Raw genomic sequence first — 19,270 nt, 5'->3', positions numbered from 1 at the left:
ATGGTCGCGTTACCATAATGCGTCCTCCTTTAGGAGTATTTGTCCTCATTTTTCAGTTTTTGAAAATATTCCTCCGAGGACGCCTAAATGTCCTCTTTTTTGGGAATTCGTCCTCCTTTACAGCTTTTAGGAGCTAAGATAGTGGATAGAATCGAGTGAAAATGAGCATCAATCAATCAGGTTTATTAATATTTTCATCGTTTTTAAACATCACAATACTGCGATACAATGAAAAGATAGGAAGTTGTCGAAACAACTCGGAGTAGCCTTTAATATCAGATACCCCCTGAGCCTATGCGGAAGCATGGACACTGGGTGGAAATAATAAGGAATAACATAAAACGACTGCATGCTAATGTAAATGAATGACGCATGTCTCAAAAGGCGTGGTTATAGAAATGTCAGATCTATGTCACATTTGCTTGTGAGGATGCGCTCATATTTGATAGGAAATGAACTTTTTTAATGCCCAAGTTTTCGCGAATTCAGTAATTCTAACTAATCTTATTTGGGGAGAACTGTACAATCAAATTTGGAAAATCTGAAAATTTTGTAGTTGTCCAATGTCCAAGTCTGTTTCATATTCAGCAATGATATGATAAGGGCAAGTATTTGCAACTTTTGGAACTTTTTTTATAGCTTACGACAACTTCCTAAATACTAGGAAGTTATGTTTTAAGCTGTTTGAAGGAGTGTTATAGGGCAGAAGCGGGCAACATACGGCCCACTTGCCGGATCCGGCCCGCGACGGGATTTTTAGCGGCCCGCAGTCAGATTCTGGTCTTACATGATAATGTGGATCGCGGGTCCACATACATTTGCAAGTGAACATTTTCGACTATCAACATTAACAAGACAAAAGCTGCGTTCAAATCTAACCAGCAACATTATTCAGACTAAGAGTTTCTACGTCCGTCAAGCAGCTAGAGTTCAAACAACTTGTTGAAAATTTTGATGGATCACAGATGTCTCATTGAATCCAACAGCTATTGAAGTAGCCTCGAATATATTACGTTAATAAATTCTTTAAATACTGTTTTCGGACTCCATGCTTTAACCTTGATGCTTACATTGAATACGATTCCTTCTATACGTTGGTAAATACGCGATTAATGTTTCGATTCAGGAATTCATCCCGCCAAGTAGGCCTACTTCATTTTCCCATGTCCGGCCCGCCGGCTGAAGAAGTTGCCCGCTCCTGTTATAGTGCAACTTTTCTCCACTTTTCTCGATTTTTCATGAAACTTTTTGCAACTTCTTTCGATTTTTCACAAAACTTTTTACAAGATTTTTTCGATTTTCATGCCACTAACTTGTTACTGGAAATATTTGGCACTATATATGTAATTGTAAATAGATCGCTTGATTATGTCACTGTCGATTGAATGGGGTTGTTCCACTTCATTTTGAACACGTGGAAGCGACAAAGGTAACTCGACCCAAGTCTGTTTTGTTTTTATATGCTTTACTATGGGAATGGACTAAACATAGACCCAATTTCGTCTCTTGGCGTACAACGACGATGGTGAAAGTATTCATATCAATAGGCTTATAAATCATCCATATGGATATCAAATAGCTGTTAGCTGACGAAAATGACGTAGCCTACATTCAAGCTAGCGACCGACGAAAGTTATATTTTCACTGGGTCAATTTTTTCAGGCTATTGATTTTGTTGAAGTTGCTAACACTGAGCTTTGCTTTGCTTTGCTTTGCCTTGGATACGGATCGATTCGAGCATCTCATAATCTAATAATTTCAAGGAAATTGTCCATAAATGCAACTTTTTAGTGCAATTTTGTGAAAAATGAATGCAACTTTTTACTGCAACTTTTGCGAATAATAAATGCAACTTTCCACGGATTTAATTACAACAAAAACTTGCCCTATAATCATAATATATAATTGATATTCAATACTCATAAATCACAATGACATGATTGATGAAATACCTTTTTGTGCTGAATACTGAAGTAACGTTGATGCTGTGTGGCGTCAAATGCTGAAGAGGTCGAGTTCCGTGTTAAATTTTCCGGATGGGTTTATTGTTTTTATTATCATCCGCTCCAGACTCGTACAATGTGCAATACAGAAGACACACGAGTTGAAGCGGTGATCTCATATAAGACGAATTCTAAGCAGGTTCAATGGACAATGGAAACGAACATAGAATCAATGGTACCAGATCTCACCATTGTTTATATGGCATATTGCGTGTGGTTAGGATGTCCTTCTCAAATATAAGCCTACACATAAATGCGATGTAGTTGGATTTTGCTCCAGAACTGAGCTCGGAGACGCTGGTGTGAGTCCCGATGAGTGAGAGTTTTCTGTACTTGGTGAGGGGCGAAATCCCTGCCAGGGATCTGAATGTCAAAGTGAAGAAATCCAACTGGGCACGGGTAAACTGCGGGGGAGTAGCTGTTAGCCCTCGCATTATTCAGTACCCAAGAAGTAGCTCTTGATGTCAAAAAGGTTGGCGACCCCTGGTTAGAATGTATAATGTCAGCACAATGGCAAATACTCATCTGGGTTTTAAATAGCCGTCAACGAAATGGTGGTTGAAATCTGGTCGTTCCATTGACGACAATGCACCGTAATCCTGTTGCCGAATAAAACATATGGATATCAATTCAAAGTTGAAGAACAACTAAAAGGTAAGGGATTTAATATTATAATGGTAACATTGCATTTGGAAGGGTTATTTGGTGACGTAGATGAAATATTGGGATACCATGACTCGAGTCGAGTCGAGTCATTTACCATATTTGAAAAATTGACTCGAGTCAAGTCGAGTCGCCAAGAAATCGTGACTCGAGTCCAGTCACGACTCGGGCCATTACAACCCTGCTATAAAAAGACGACTAAAAGAGGTCCATTGGCCCAAAGTACACGTGAACACCGGTTTTTCTAGAACTGCCACTGAGGTTGACGAAAAAAAGATCAACCCAACGGAAACTGTCCTTGTAAAGCCGCTACCGACGCGATAGTTGACCCTTCTTTAGTCAACCTACCGGTTGAGCGGCAGTATTCTATTTGTACAGATGTCCCATTTTTATTTCACTTTTTGTAACATTTTCAGATCTTAAAATATAGTAACCCTAGAAAAGACAGATTAAATAGTAGATTATTGTGCGTTGTGTGCATTTTAGTGTTACGCAGTGATAGGTTACAATCACACAGACGTAGATATTTTCTTTATTTATTGGCCCGAACTGACTTAGCAAGTCATCTCAAGTCTCCGTGATGTCTCGCGACTTGTTCACGCACTTAATTCACGAATGACCCAATTGTGTGATGGCACCAGCATGTTAATTAGCGTTCGCATAAGATATTTACATTAGCGATACTATCGTTATATTTGCGCATTGGATGAAGGACTTGTTGATATTGCGTCAGTAGTAGTTATGATCGCTCGTGACCTGCCATTGTGGCTTATGGGCGGGGTGGCGAGCGGCTGGAAAACCGGGGGTGGCGAGCGGCTCTTATTTCTTATGGCGGGGGTGGCGAGCGGCTATTGCGTCTTATGGCGGGGGTGGCGAGCGGCTCTTATTTCTTACGGCGGGGGTGGCGAGCGGCTGGGAAACCGGGGGTGGCGAGCGGCTTTTTTGTCTTATGGCGGGGGTGGCGAGCGGCTCTTATTTCTTATGGTGGGGGTCGCAAGCGGCTGGGAAACCCGGGGTGGCAAGCGGCTCTTTTGTCTTATGGCGGGTGTGGCAAGCGGCTATTGTGTCTTGTGGTCACACGGTAACCCTTTTCAGCATAGGGATCGGTCGCAAGCGGCTCTTATGTCTTATCGTGGAGGTGGCATACGGCTATTGCGTCTTATGGCGGGGGTGGCATGCGGCTATTGTGTCTTATGGGTGCGGCCGTGAATCGTACATTCGGGTATAGGCATCTCTCGACCGGTGCCTCGAAACTCGTGTTGAACCGGTAACCCTTTTCGGTATATGAATCGCTCAACCGGTGCTAATAAGTTTGTCACAGAGCCGTCGCACAATAACCGCGTTCACAAACTAAACACTCCAAAAAGGTGTGAAATATTGGTAAAATCCCGCGATCGCTCACAAGATAATACCTAAGACATAACCATGGCATTCGAGTTAATCCCAACGTTTGCGGTGAATGCGACTTCGATATATCGTTATTCTTATGGGTGCGGCGATGATTCGTACTTTCGTTGATAGAATGCTAGCGGCATGTCGTACTTTCACCAAAAAGGGTGTGAAATAGTTTGCTAAATCTAGGAATCAGTCGCTTGGTAATTAGTTTACCACGGAACCGGCGTAGACGGTTATACAAACAATAACCGCGTTCACATATTAACACTCCAAGTAGGTGTGAAATAGTTTGCAAACCCTGCGTTCGCTGACAAGATAATGTCTCAGACATATGCGACTTGATGTTACAGGCATATCGATCGCTCACGCGGTGAAATTTTCGTAAGCAGTTTGGCACAGAGCTTGATTTCACTCGTACGATTTAATAAGTAACGAATAACAGACCGCCAGTGTCGGTAACTTGAATAGCGACAAATTGTCACTTATTTCCGCTCTAACCCTAATCCTTTGTGAAGTGAACGCTTATTCAAAAGGGTGTGATATCATTTTAAAATCCTACGACACTCACAGGGTAATGCTTCAGACAAAGCGATCCCTCATGCCCGCTCACAAGGTAATATTTCCGTAATTAGTTTGTCACAGACGGTGATTCGTAAACCAACAATTTGACACTTTCTGGTATGGTCGCTATATGTTTTTGACACTTTGTCCGTGTTTGACTTTAGTTGTATGATAAGAATCATGCGAATATTCAAGCAATGTATCAATTGAATGAAATGAAACTTACTACACAGCTCAAGTTGATTCGTATTTGAATGTGTTGATCCGGTACAATTCTAATTAATTTGAGAAATCTTTTTAACGTGATCTTTTGATTCGACCGTAACCTGAATATTACTGACGCCGACTTTCAGTCACATTGAATTATTCACACATTCCACGCCGCTGTTTTAACAGTTATAGAATCAATACCAACTATCTCTAACCCGATAATATTCAATCATTTTGGTAATTTACCAACTTTAAATCCATTCGCGGATGTACTAAAGGTAAATCCAAATAATCCAAAATGAAATATTTGGACTTTGACATAGTCTGAATTGAAATAGATTGACAAACATGACTACCAACTTTCCCGCAGTCCCATTTCGATATTATATGCACATTGATTTGAAACAAGTAATGAAACATTACAACTCTATTCGCGATCCCGCTTTCCGTTTGTCAAAGAGATATTTTAACATCTTACCATACTCAAAAGAATTCTTCACAACATTAACAATTGTTAAAAATCTAGTTTTCACTTACTTGATTATATCACTACAACTCACAAACTTGAATTAATTCATCCTGGCTGTATTCGTATGATCGGTCTTTTTTATTCGATTGTAAAGGTCGTTACTATTCTGAAGACAAAGTATTTACTAATCGGTACATATACGACTTGACTTGGACATATTATATTTTGAGTATACGAGATTTGAATGTCCGAACAATAACTGAGAATTAATTTATCACAATTAAATCCGTATATTACAGCGTAAAAGATATCGGGGGGTCAGCAACTCTGTACGGTCGTAGTTACAACCACATTAACTAATCTCCCCAGGCAACTCGTCATGATCATTCCTGAAATCAACACAAACACGACCACTGACTTGAGTTAACCGCGAAACAGCATCAAGTTTTAAATCCGCTTGCAGCTGACGGATTATTCGAATGCATCGATGGAGAATATTATTGAACTCGTCGGTATTGTTACTTCAACAAATTACACCGACTGCGAAAGTTAATATCGAATGGTAAGACTTGATCACATATTTGTTGATCACAGACATGACAAAAAAAAAAAACATTACCGAGATTTTATAAACTAGTCATATTACTCTACACATCTATCAATATCAAAATGCGAGTCATCCAATTTTTCTACTAAAGTAACATTGCACTTTCGGATTCGGTATAGTCATACAAATTGTATTAAATCCAACATCAAAACAAAAGGATTTTTTTTTTTAGTTTATTGAAATCAAATCATTCGTCTTCGACTTGTGCTTTTCTAGATTGCACGCAATAATTCGTTACGAACGAGCTGTAACCAAAGTTAAGAATTCTTTGTGTCCACAGATATAGAAGATGAATATAGCTAACACAATCGCGAATCGATGTTTCAGAGTATTTCAAGGATGTAATAAACTTGTTAGTGTCGCTTATCTAAAAGTATGCATGCGTTCGATTTCCATACCGACTGTTGCGATGTTTAGGGTTCGTTTACAATGACCAAGAGTGAGGATTTAACATCAATGTCGTTACTGGAGGTATTCACAACAGAGAATCGAAACATTACACAGTGTGAAAATATATCTTTGATATCAAAGCAATATCCCAAGTACACGATTAATACTCAACTCCGTTCACACTTTCTATAGAACGTGCTAAATGTAAAATATCACGAGGTTGCACTCTAAGACTTTGATCATTACAAAAGTAAATTTAATATGTTTGCTCGACGCATTCAATTCAACTAGAAATGTCTAGTGCACAACAATCGTAATATTAAGGAAGTACTTGCTACACTGTAATTCACTAAACGTGTTTTGCATTGTTGTTCATTTGTAGCATTGATTGAAATTGAACCCTCAAATAATAATTCCCGACACGAAACCAAACCGCTGAAAGTCGTTACCAACGCAAAGAAACACTTTGTACGATGTTTGCCAAATGTACCCTATGGCTAGGTGTACTAGAATTATTTGTGTAACACATACACCGACAATGTAATCGAAAATTTTTCCGTTGTCATTCGCTAAAGTATATGTCATCACAATACTCTGTCACTAAAGATCTTACTTGTATCTGATTGAATCACCGATAATTAACTCGCTAAATCAAACCATAAGGACATTTCACTCACTCATCAGATATGAAACAGCGTCGCTTAATCGGTGTAGATCGTTTTTCTAAATGCAAATCATACCTGACCAACAGAAAACAATTTTCACTCACCTTGTAATGAAACCAAGTGGTGGACCTTGTTTGTGTCAAATGCTTTACAATAAACACAGCGGAGTGGTCGAGCTTTACATCAGCAGACTGTAATCTGTAAATCAAGCTTACATCCGACTTGTAACTGTATCGTTTACCTAACCGAGTTGTATGCACAGTTTGATATTTTTTGTTATTTGGTAATTGCTGAATATACAACTTCGAAATACCCCCTTGAACGTAATTTCCATCATCGTAATAATCGAAGTACATTTGTGTCGAATTCGTAACAGCCGACTATGACATGATAAATTTTTGACAAGTTATGCTTGGAAGATTGGATGTATATCACGAAAAATAATTACCGCTCATATTGATACTGTTATCCATTGTTCGGTATTTTCAAACGAGTAAAATTTATTACTTGAGTAACTCCGCTTAATGCAAATGTAAACACAACCGTCTTTCAACATCGCAAAGACATCGATACAAAGTATACATTATACAATCAAACGCAACAAGTTTTACTTTTGTAGGTTGTGTATGGTTATCCTGCATAACTCATTTCTTACCAAAGCCATATGAAATATATTCATGTTACACGAAAATATTCACTCATGCTACAAACCTGTACAATGATTGGTGGTGCTTTCAAACTGTTTCGATACCTCAAGAACTTTATTGTCTGAATGGTTGTTCATGTTTCGTAATAATCAAGTAGTTCAACACAGAACTAGTATTAACAGAAACACCAGAGTTGTTTACACAAAAGTTTGTATGTGTACAGTATACGAATACCATGTGTAAGTCCAGCACAATTGTGGTATCCATACGATTTTAGTTAACACAATTTACGACACCGAGGTAGCGTCATCTTTCGTAAGACAACAAACCAAGGCCTCAGGATATGTCCATGTCATAGCAATGAATCGGCTACTCCAACAACAGAGTGCATATGTTTTCTAGTTACGGTGCTTACATCTTACACACAAATCAATCTATACTTTGCTAACGAAAAGTGGTGAGTCATCATATGGTTATCCTCACTAGTAAAACATACTATCATCCAAAATGATCGTTATAGTTTGCACACCAACGGTACATCGTACAAGTAACAAGTCTCGAGAATCCAGTTATTCAAAAAACGTGAAAGTATTTCTACACCAAGTCGTTATGTTGACGAAAGCGTATATTGTAATATCATGATCGATTTGCATTCGTTGGTCACAAACTGTCACTACTCTAAATAATTCTTTTTCACTCAAACACAAACGCATACTTATCACCATTCGTTTTCATCAAGTACGAGTTCAAGAAACTTACTACGACATGAATTTTTATTTTTATGTTGTGTAAATAGGTAATAATTAATTCAAGTAACACTATATCAACATCATCGAGTTGTGCTAATAGATTTACATGTGGTCTTGTGGTTTTCATCGGGACATACAGCACAAACTAACTGTAGACTCCTCTCTGTTGTACAGCTACTCGGTAATCGAAATGCATTAACATGTAAACAACGCTCTTGTTTCGTCACACCAAAAATATGTTCACTGTCGCGATACTCCGCACAAGACGTGCATAGCCTTTTCACACTCGTAATAGTATACCAACGTCAAGCGATAACGTTTAACAAGACCAACGACACTGAACCCACGACGTATACCTATGTAAAATTACCACTTTCACTTGTCAGTCCATCGTTTACCTGACTAAACATATTATTTTCCTTTGGAGATCTGATGTTTACCCAGAGTAAGAAACCTTTTTCACTTGGAAATCTATTTTTTCCTTGGCTAACAAACCTTTTTTCACTTGTAAATATGTTTTTTCCTTGGCTAACAAACCTTTTTTCACTTGGAAATCTATTTTTTCTCTGGTTAACAAACCTTTTTCCCGGGTAACAAACCTTTTTCCCTGAGCAACAAGCCATTTTCACTTGGTGGTCCGTCGTTTACCTGAGTAAAAATATCATTTTCCTTTGGGGATCTGGCGTTTACCCGGTGTAACAATACATTTTCGCTTGGAAAAATACTTTTACCTAGAGTAACTAATCATTTTCTCCTGGGTAACAATCCCTTTTCGTCTGGAAACTATCATTTAACTGAGTACCAATACCGTTTTCACTTGGAAATACATTTTTTCCCTGGGTAACAATACCATTTTCGTTTTGAAAACTGACAACCACACCGGTCAATTTGATATTTTTGTATATTGTTACAACGAACAGTGACGGAAATATACACAGACTACCGGTTTCAGAGTACACCCCATCGGTCGTATCACGTCAATATCATCGGTTAACCACTTACGATATACTCTTGTACACCGAAATGCACGCTTTGGAAAATTGGACAATAGGCTGCGATAGTTCTGTGATGTCCGGGTTCGTGCTTTAGATTTTCCAGAGTCAAAATGTCTGAATAAAACACCTCCTCGACGACGGTTGGTATGTGGATAACGGTGTTCGGAAAACGGTTGGATTTATGTCGCCCATCGCGATAACAATTCCTGGTCGAGTTTTCCTCCGGCATGTTTGCTATATTGTGTCTTTATTGGTCAATGTATGTCTCGATATTCAGTTTGAAATCGGAAATGATAAAGTATGTAACCGGATCCGGATATCAACTCTGAATCGATAAACCAATGAACAATATTCAAAGTAAACATGTCACACCCTGTGTTTCCACGAAAAAATACCATCCAGACATACGTCGCGCTTGTTTGCCCACATCAGTATACGCGCAAATGGAGGTGTGTGACATTGCATGCAATGTGTTGGTATACAAACATCGATCCACAGACATTATCATAGCCGGTAGTTTTGATGTAGATCGAATGTTACCCGATAACAATACCAATAAGCCACATTGCAATGACTCTGAGTCCGTCTGAGCATGACATACAGACACACAAACATGGAACCGTAACATGGGTTATTCGCACGACGGTGAAAGTGAACTGCACAGAATATACCAATAGAGCGTTCACAGACATTCACCGTGTACAATCATATAACCAGATTTTTGCTGGGTATGTACGAAACCGATAAATCGATACATTTCTGTTCCTTCGACGTCAATAATACAAGCGTCGTTCCAATGCATCGCTCGAATGTAAGGTTCTTCAGGTGTAAAACCTATGTCAAATAACACCAAAGTGTGCCTTCTGTGTTTTATTATTTCCACCGATGCATCTTGCCTGTGTCGTAACACTATGGGGCAGGGACTCGAAAAACGGTATTTTGTAAAACGGATTGACATGACCAACTGATACGACGTCGATAGCCTTGTGGTGATGATAGTTTCAAAATGTTACCGATCTCTTGTGGCGATGACCGTTTCGAAATGGCACCGGGCGAAATGGACCCTTACGATGATGTGTTTTTTGATTGCGTGTGAAATCACGAGGTAGTGTTCTATTGTGGTGTACGATTGCAGTCTTCACAGAGACACACCTTATTGGATCACAGTATCAGTCCGAGATTTGCACGATATTTATCTGGAGTCGTTATGTGGGAGTAGCGACATCCATGCATCGTGACTGAAAGACTGGTCGCAATCATTTCGAGCACCGTACTTCGATAGTTCACATTGGTCAAACGCTGCAGTCTCAGCAGAAAACTTCGGTGTCGACAACACGACGGATATCGACCGATGTATCCAATTGGTCTGGGTGATCTGTCCGGAGATAGGGTCATGACTATCTTGCAATGTAACAACACGATAACACCATCGAGTAAATCAGCGAACGGTATCGAAATATCGATGTAATAGCGCGGACTCAGAGTCATTGCAATGTGGCTTATTGGCATTGTTATCGGGTAACATTCGATCTACATCAAAACTACCGGCTATGATAATGTCTGTGGATCGATGTTTGTATACCAACACATTGCATGCAATGTCACACACCTCCATTTGCGCGTATACTGATGTGGGCAAACAAGCGCGACGTATGTCTGGATGGTATTTTTTCGTGGAAACACAGGGTGTGACATGTTTACTTTGAATATTGTTCATTGGTTTATCGATTCAGAGTTGATATCCGGATCCGGTTACATACTTTATCATTTCCGATTTCAAACTGAATATCGAGACATACATTGACCAATAAAGACACAATATAGCAAACATGCCGGAGGAAAACTCGACCAGGAATTGTTATCGCGATGGGCGACATAAATCCAACCGTTTTCCGAACACCGTTATCCACATACCAACCGTCGTCGAGGAGGTGTTTTATTCAGACATTTTGACTCTGGAAAATCTAAAGCACGAACCCGGACATCACAGAACTATCGCAGCCTATTGTCCAATTTTCCAAAGCGTGCATTTCGGTGTACAAGAGTATATCGTAAGTGGTTAACCGATGATATTGACGTGATACGACCGATGGGGTGTACTCTGAAACCGGTAGTCTGTGTATATTTCCGTCACTGTTCGTTGTAACAATATACAAAAATATCAAATTGACCGGTGTGGTTGTCAGTTTTCAAAACGAAAATGGTATTGTTACCCAGGGAAAAAATGTATTTCCAAGTGAAAACGGTATTGGTACTCAGTTAAATGATAGTTTCCAGACGAAAAGGGATTGTTACCCAGGAGAAAATGATTAGTTACTCTAGGTAAAAGTATTTTTCCAAGCGAAAATGTATTGTTACACCGGGTAAACGCCAGATCCCCAAAGGAAAATGATATTTTTACTCAGGTAAACGACGGACCACCAAGTGAAAATGGCTTGTTGCTCAGGGAAAAAGGTTTGTTACCCGGGAAAAAGGTTTGTTAACCAGAGAAAAAATAGATTTCCAAGTGAAAAAAGGTTTGTTAGCCAAGGAAAAAACATATTTACAAGTGAAAAAAGGTTTGTTAGCCAAGGAAAAAATAGATTTCCAAGTGAAAAAGGTTTCTTACTCTGGGTAAACATCAGATCTCCAAAGGAAAATAATATGTTTAGTCAGGTAAACGATGGACTGACAAGTGAAAGTGGTAATTTTACATAGGTATACGTCGTGGGTTCAGTGTCGTTGGTCTTGTTAAACGTTATCGCTTGACGTTGGTATACTATTACGAGTGTGAAAAGGCTATGCACGTCTTGTGCGGAGTATCGCGACAGTGAACATATTTTTGGTGTGACGAAACAAGAGCGTTGTTTACATGTTAATGCATTTCGATTACCGAGTAGCTGTACAACAGAGAGGAGTCTACAGTTAGTTTGTGCTGTATGTCCCGATGAAAACCACAAGACCACATGTAAATCTATTAGCACAACTCGATGATGTTGATATAGTGTTACTTGAATTAATTATTACCTATTTACACAACATAAAAATAAAAATTCATGTCGTAGTAAGTTTCTTGAACTCGTACTTGATGAAAACGAATGGTGATAAGTATGCGTTTGTGTTTGAGTGAAAAAGAATTATTTAGAGTAGTGACAGTTTGTGACCAACGAATGCAAATCGATCATGATATTACAATATACGCTTTCGTCAACATAACGACTTGGTGTAGAAATACTTTCACGTTTTTTGAATAACTGGATTCTCGAGACTTGTTACTTGTACGATGTACCGTTGGTGTGCAAACTATAACGATCATTTTGGATGATAGTATGTTTTACTAGTGAGGATAACCATATGATGACTCACCACTTTTCGTTAGCAAAGTATAGATTGATTTGTGTGTAAGATGTAAGCACCGTAACTAGAAAACATATGCACTCTGTTGTTGGAGTAGCCGATTCATTGCTATGACATGGACATATCCTGAGGCCTTGGTTTGTTGTCTTACGAAAGATGACGCTACCTCGGTGTCGTAAATTGTGTTAACTAAAATCGTATGGATACCACAATTGTGCTGGACTTACACATGGTATTCGTATACTGTACACATACAAACTTTTGTGTAAACAACTCTGGTGTTTCTGTTAATACTAGTTCTGTGTTGAACTACTTGATTATTACGAAACATGAACAACCATTCAGACAATAAAGTTCTTGAGGTATCGAAACAGTTTGAAAGCACCACCAATCATTGTACAGGTTTGTAGCATGAGTGAATATTTTCGTGTAACATGAATATATTTCATATGGCTTTGGTAAGAAATGAGTTATGCAGGATAACCATACACAACCTACAAAAGTAAAACTTGTTGCGTTTGATTGTATAATGTATACTTTGTATCGATGTCTTTGCGATGTTGAAAGACGGTTGTGTTTACATTTGCATTAAGCGGAGTTACTCAAGTAATAAATTTTACTCGTTTGAAAATACCGAACAATGGATAACAGTATCAATATGAGCGGTAATTATTTTTCGTGATATACATCCAATCTTCCAAGCATAACTTGTCAAAAATTTATCATGTCATAGTCGGCTGTTACGAATTCGACACAAATGTACTTCGATTATTACGATGATGGAAATTACGTTCAAGGGGGTATTTCGAAGTTGTATATTCAGCAATTACCAAATAACAAAAAATATCAAACTGTGCATACAACTCGGTTAGGTAAACGATACAGTTACAAGTCGGATGTAAGCTTGATTTACAGATTACAGTCTGCTGATGTAAAGCTCGACCACTCCGCTGTGTTTATTGTAAAGCATTTGACACAAACAAGGTCCACCACTTGGTTTCATTACAAGGTGAGTGAAAATTGTTTTCTGTTGGTCAGGTATGATTTGCATTTAGAAAAACGATCTACACCGATTAAGCGACGCTGTTTCATATCTGATGAGTGAGTGAAATGTCCTTATGGTTTGATTTAGCGAGTTAATTATCGGTGATTCAATCAGATACAAGTAAGATCTTTAGTGACAGAGTATTGTGATGACATATACTTTAGCGAATGACAACGGAAAAATTTTCGATTACATTGTCGGTGTATGTGTTACACAAATAATTCTAGTACACCTAGCCATAGGGTACATTTGGCAAACATCGTACAAAGTGTTTCTTTGCGTTGGTAACGACTTTCAGCGGTTTGGTTTCGTGTCGGGAATTATTATTTGAGGGTTCAATTTCAATCAATGCTACAAATGAACAACAATGCAAAACACGTTTAGTGAATTACAGTGTAGCAAGTACTTCCTTAATATTACGATTGTTGTGCACTAGACATTTCTAGTTGAATTGAATGCGTCGAGCAAACATATTAAATTTACTTTTGTAATGATCAAAGTCTTAGAGTGCAACCTCGTGATATTTTACATTTAGCACGTTCTATAGAAAGTGTGAACGGAGTTGAGTATTAATCGTGTACTTGGGATATTGCTTTGATATCAAAGATATATTTTCACACTGTGTAATGTTTCGATTCTCTGTTGTGAATACCTCCAGTAACGACATTGATGTTAAATCCTCACTCTTGGTCATTGTAAACGAACCCTAAACATCGCAACAGTCGGTATGGAAATCGAACGCATGCATACTTTTAGATAAGCGACACTAACAAGTTTATTACATCCTTGAAATACTCTGAAACATCGATTCGCGATTGTGTTAGCTATATTCATCTTCTATATCTGTGGACACAAAGAATTCTTAACTTTGGTTACAGCTCGTTCGTAACGAATTATTGCGTGCAATCTAGAAAAGCACAAGTCGAAGACGAATGATTTGATTTCAATAAACTAAAAAAAAAAATCCTTTTGTTTTGATGTTGGATTTAATACAATTTGTATGACTATACCGAATCCGAAAGTGCAATGTTACTTTAGTAGAAAAATTGGATGACTCGCATTTTGATATTGATAGATGTGTAGAGTAATATGACTAGTTTATAAAATCTCGGTAATGTTTTTTTTTTGTCATGTCTGTGATCAACAAATATGTGATCAAGTCTTACCATTCGATATTAACTTTCGCAGTCGGTGTAATTTGTTGAAGTAACAATACCGACGAGTTCAATAATATTCTCCATCGATGCATTCGAATAATCCGTCAGCTGCAAGCGGATTTAAAACTTGATGCTGTTTCGCGGTTAACTCAAGTCAGTGGTCGTGTTTGTGTTGATTTCAGGAATGATCATGACGAGTTGCCTGGGGAGATTAGTTAATGTGGTTGTAACTACGACCGTACAGAGTTGCTGACCCCCCGATATCTTTTACGCTGTAATATACGGATTTAATTGTGATAAATTAATTCTCAGTTATTGTTCGGACATTCAAATCTCGTATACTCAAAATATAATATGTCCAAGTCAAGTCGTATATGTACCGATTAGTAAATACTTTGTCTTCAGAATAGTAACGACCTTTACAATCGAATAAAAAAGACCGATCATACGAATACAGCCAGGATGAATTAATTCAAGTTTGTGAGTTGTAGTGATATAATCAAGTAAGTGAAAACTAGATTTTTAACAATTGTTAATGTTGTGAAGAATTCTTTTGAGTATGGTAAGATGTTAAAATATCTCTTTGACAAACGGAAAGCGGGATCGCGAATAGAGTTGTAATGTTTCATTACTTGTTTCAAATCAATGTGCATATAATATCGAAATGGGACTGCGGGAAAGTTGGTAGTCATGTTTGTCAATCTATTTCAATTCAGACTATGTCAAAGTCCAAATATTTCATTTTGGATTATTTGGATTTACCTTTAGTACATCCGCGAATGGATTTAAAGTTGGTAAATTACCAAAATGATTGAATATTATCGGGTTAGAGATAGTTGGTATTGATTCTATAACTGTTAAAACAGCGGCGTGGAATGTGTGAATAATTCAATGTGACTGAAAGTCGGCGTCAGTAATATTCAGGTTACGGTCGAATCAAAAGATCACGTTAAAAAGATTTCTCAAATTAATTAGAATTGTACCGGATCAACACATTCAAATACGAATCAACTTGAGCTGTGTAGTAAGTTTCATTTCATTCAATTGATACATTGCTTGAATATTCGCATGATTCTTATCATACAACTAAAGTCAAACACGGACAAAGTGTCAAAAACATATAGCGACCATACCAGAAAGTGTCAAATTGTTGGTTTACGAATCAACGTCTGTGACAAACTAATTACGGAAATATTATATTGTGAGCGGGTATGAGGGATCGCTTTGTCTGAAGCATTACCCTGTGAGTGTCGTAGGATTTTAAAATGATATCACACCCTTTTGAATAAGCGTTCACTTCACAAAGGATTAGGGTTAGAGCGGAAATAAGTGACAATTTGTCGCTATTCAAGTTACCGACACTGGCGGTCTGTTATTCGTTACTTATTAAATCGTACGAGTGAAATCAAGCTCTGTGCCAAACTGCTTACGAAAATTTCACCGCGTGAGCGATCGATATGCCTGTAACATCAAGTCGCATATGTCTGAGACATTATCTTGTCAGCGAACGCAGGGTTTGCAAACTATTTCACACCTACTTGGAGTGTTAATATGTGAACGCGGTTATTGTTTGTATAACCGTCTACGCCGGTTCCGTGGTAAACTAATTACCAAGCGACTGATTCCTAGATTTAGCAAACTATTTCACACCCTTTTTGGTGAAAGTACGACATGCCGCTAGCATTCTATCAACGAAAGTACGAATCATCGCCGCACCCATAAGAATAACGATATATCGAAGTCGCATTCACCGCAAACGTTGGGATTAACTCGAATGCCATGGTTATGTCTTAGGTATTATCTTGTGAGCGATCGCGGGATTTTACCAATATTTCACACCTTTTTGGAGTGTTTAGTTTGTGAACGCGGTTATTGTGCGACGGCTCTGTGACAAACTTATTAGCACCGGTTGAGCGATTCATATACCGAAAAGGGTTACCGGTTCAACACGAGTTTCGAGGCACCGGTCGAGAGATGCCTATACCCGAATGTACGATTCACGGCCGCACCCATAAGACACAATAGCCGCATGCCACCCCCGCCATAAGACGCAATAGCCGTATGCCACCTCCACGATAAGACATAAGAGCCGCTTGCGACCGATCCCTATGCTGAAAAGGGTTACCGTGTGACCACAAGACACAATAGCCGCTTGCCACACCCGCCATAAGACAAAAGAGCCGCTTGCCACCCCGGGTTTCCCAGCCGCTTGCGACCCCCACCATAAGAAATAAGAGCCGCTCGCCACCCCCGCCATAAGACAAAAAAGCCGCTCGCCACCCCCGGTTTCCCAGCCGCTCGCCACCCCCGCCGTAAGAAATAAGAGCCGCTCGCCACCCCCGCCATAAGACGCAATAGCCGCTCGCCACCCCCGCCATAAGAAATAAGAGCCGCTCGCCACCCCCGGTTTTCCAGCCGCTCGCCACCCCGCCCATAAGCCACAATGGCAGGTCACGAGCGATCATAACTACTACTTGCGTCAAACTTCGATGTTCAGCTGAGCTGTGTGACTGGACAAATTACATGGCAAGGGCATGGTTATTTTTAAGTTGGAGAACTACAAGTACCCGTATTTTCAGAGTTTCACAAATGAATTCCATTTCATCATATTTGCAATATCTTTTCCACCGTAGATCAGTGGCGGCTCGTCCTATAGGGCAACTGGGGCATTGCCCCACCTAAAATGCTGTTCAATAACAATCATTTACCATTTATAGACGCACAGCAACCAATATATACCGATATCACAGCGAAACCCGCATTCTTCTTGTGCTTTCGCTTGTAAGTAGGCAATGGCAAGTAGGCAATGCCCATACCTAGCGTAGTCTATGCGAAAATCGAATTCTCTTCTGTGTTTTCGCTTTGTGAATGCCTAGCCGGGGCTTGCACCGGTAGCGCTCATAACAAGCTTTCACAATCTATTCTCTAAAATCCGCGCACAATAAAGAAACGGTGATTTACTCTCTCCTATTCATAAAATTACCGAGCAAGTAGGGCAACTTACCTGGTTGCCCTTAAGGTGTGATGTAACAATCGTATCTATATCTCAACTCGGTTACCGGCACATGCGTTGACTCGACCTTAGCTGGTATTGGACGATTTTTGCGATGTTTCACACATCGATAATTCTTGAAACTTGGTATGTGATGTCGTGAAGGTGGTATTTAACACCGCTCCAAGTTTCAGGGTTGCTAATTAAAGTGTAGGGCAGTAATTTCGTTTCCAACGTTGACAGGGTGCTAATCCGTCATGTATCGCAAACAGATTTTACTTAAAAGCGGGTATTGGTCTCCATTGATTTTGACGATGTTTCATGCCCAGATCGGTCATGACATTTGGCATAGTTAGTCATAGTGTTAGTATCGAACGCCGCACCAAGTTTTAAGTTTATCACGGAACTATGTGGGTGGTCATTTCGTCTCCTGAGTCGAGTGAGAGCTGACTCGACATTTATCACTAACAGATTTTACGCAAAACCGGTATTGGTCTCTATCGATTTTAACGATGCTCCATACCTAGATCGGTCTTGAGCTTTTGGACGGTATGTCTTGATTTCAATATCAAACGTTGTGCCAAGTCTCGAGGTTGACACTCAATGATTTGGACACTAATTTCGTTATCGAGATCAAGTGTAGTAGAGATGGGTGCTGATCTGACACATGGCCTAATGCTAACTACCGCATTGCGGATTTCACGCAAAAGCCTGTGTTGGTCTATGCTAATTTGAACTGTGTTTCATACTGAGATAGGTGAAGAGATGATGATCTCATAAATGAGGTTACTAAGATTCGCGGTTTGCATTCAAATCTTTACTTTATTTTATATTCTCCAATGTCAATTTTACCGTGAAATTGTGGCCTTCAAGCCATTTGCTGACATCCCAATGTCAAGCGCGTTAGCTATAGTTCGTTTTCGATGACGGCTAACAGCTGATCGCTTGATCAGTCTATACCTTAATATATTTTACGCTAAATTCGGTGTTTTTACACAAGACTCGGCGGCCCTTATCAGCCTGGAAATTATCCATTGATCTAACCGTACACGGAAGGAAAGCGTACTCTTATCCTTTTCCCAACGTACTTCGATAAAAAAATGAAAGGCTGACGTATAAGCGAGGATAAGGACGCCTTGTTATACAAATACACTTTTACGCTGCTGGTGCCAGGAGACAGTGTCTCTAGTGCGACCGAAATTCGGTAACGTGATCTGAACCATGCGGGCTACTGCAAACGGTGTCTCGATATTACCCGATGTTCGACATTGCTCAACTCGATTTGACTGGTTTATATTCCAATACACCTTTTTCCGTAGTAGTAACTAGGGCTGGGCACAATGATTCGAGTACTCGAATCTGAATCGAGTGTTAATTTTGATGATT

The 19,270-nt window shown here is 39.3% G+C and overlaps 1 protein-coding gene and 1 long non-coding RNA gene across 2 annotated transcripts in view; one reads left to right on the top strand and one right to left on the bottom strand.

The window, feature by feature from the left end:
• LOC145446931 (armadillo repeat-containing protein 8-like) overlaps positions 1–19,270 on the bottom strand; it is a 393,366-nt gene that overhangs the window by 23,750 nt on the left and 350,346 nt on the right. The gene's annotated exons all lie outside the window — the stretch shown is intronic.
• On the top strand, positions 11,416–16,039 carry LOC145446964 (uncharacterized). Its single transcript, XR_013917408.1, has 2 exons — positions 11,416–14,862; positions 14,924–16,039. It is a non-coding gene; the product is annotated as an uncharacterized LOC145446964 (long non-coding RNA).

Source organism: Botryllus schlosseri, chromosome 9 (assembly GCF_051294905.1).
Source record: "Botryllus schlosseri isolate E-star chromosome 9, Bs_hap1, whole genome shotgun sequence".
Taxonomy (NCBI): Eukaryota; Metazoa; Chordata; class Ascidiacea; order Stolidobranchia; family Styelidae; genus Botryllus; species Botryllus schlosseri.
The sequence above is the reverse complement of the archived record's forward strand: the minus strand, read 5'-3'. Positions and strand labels throughout refer to the sequence as shown.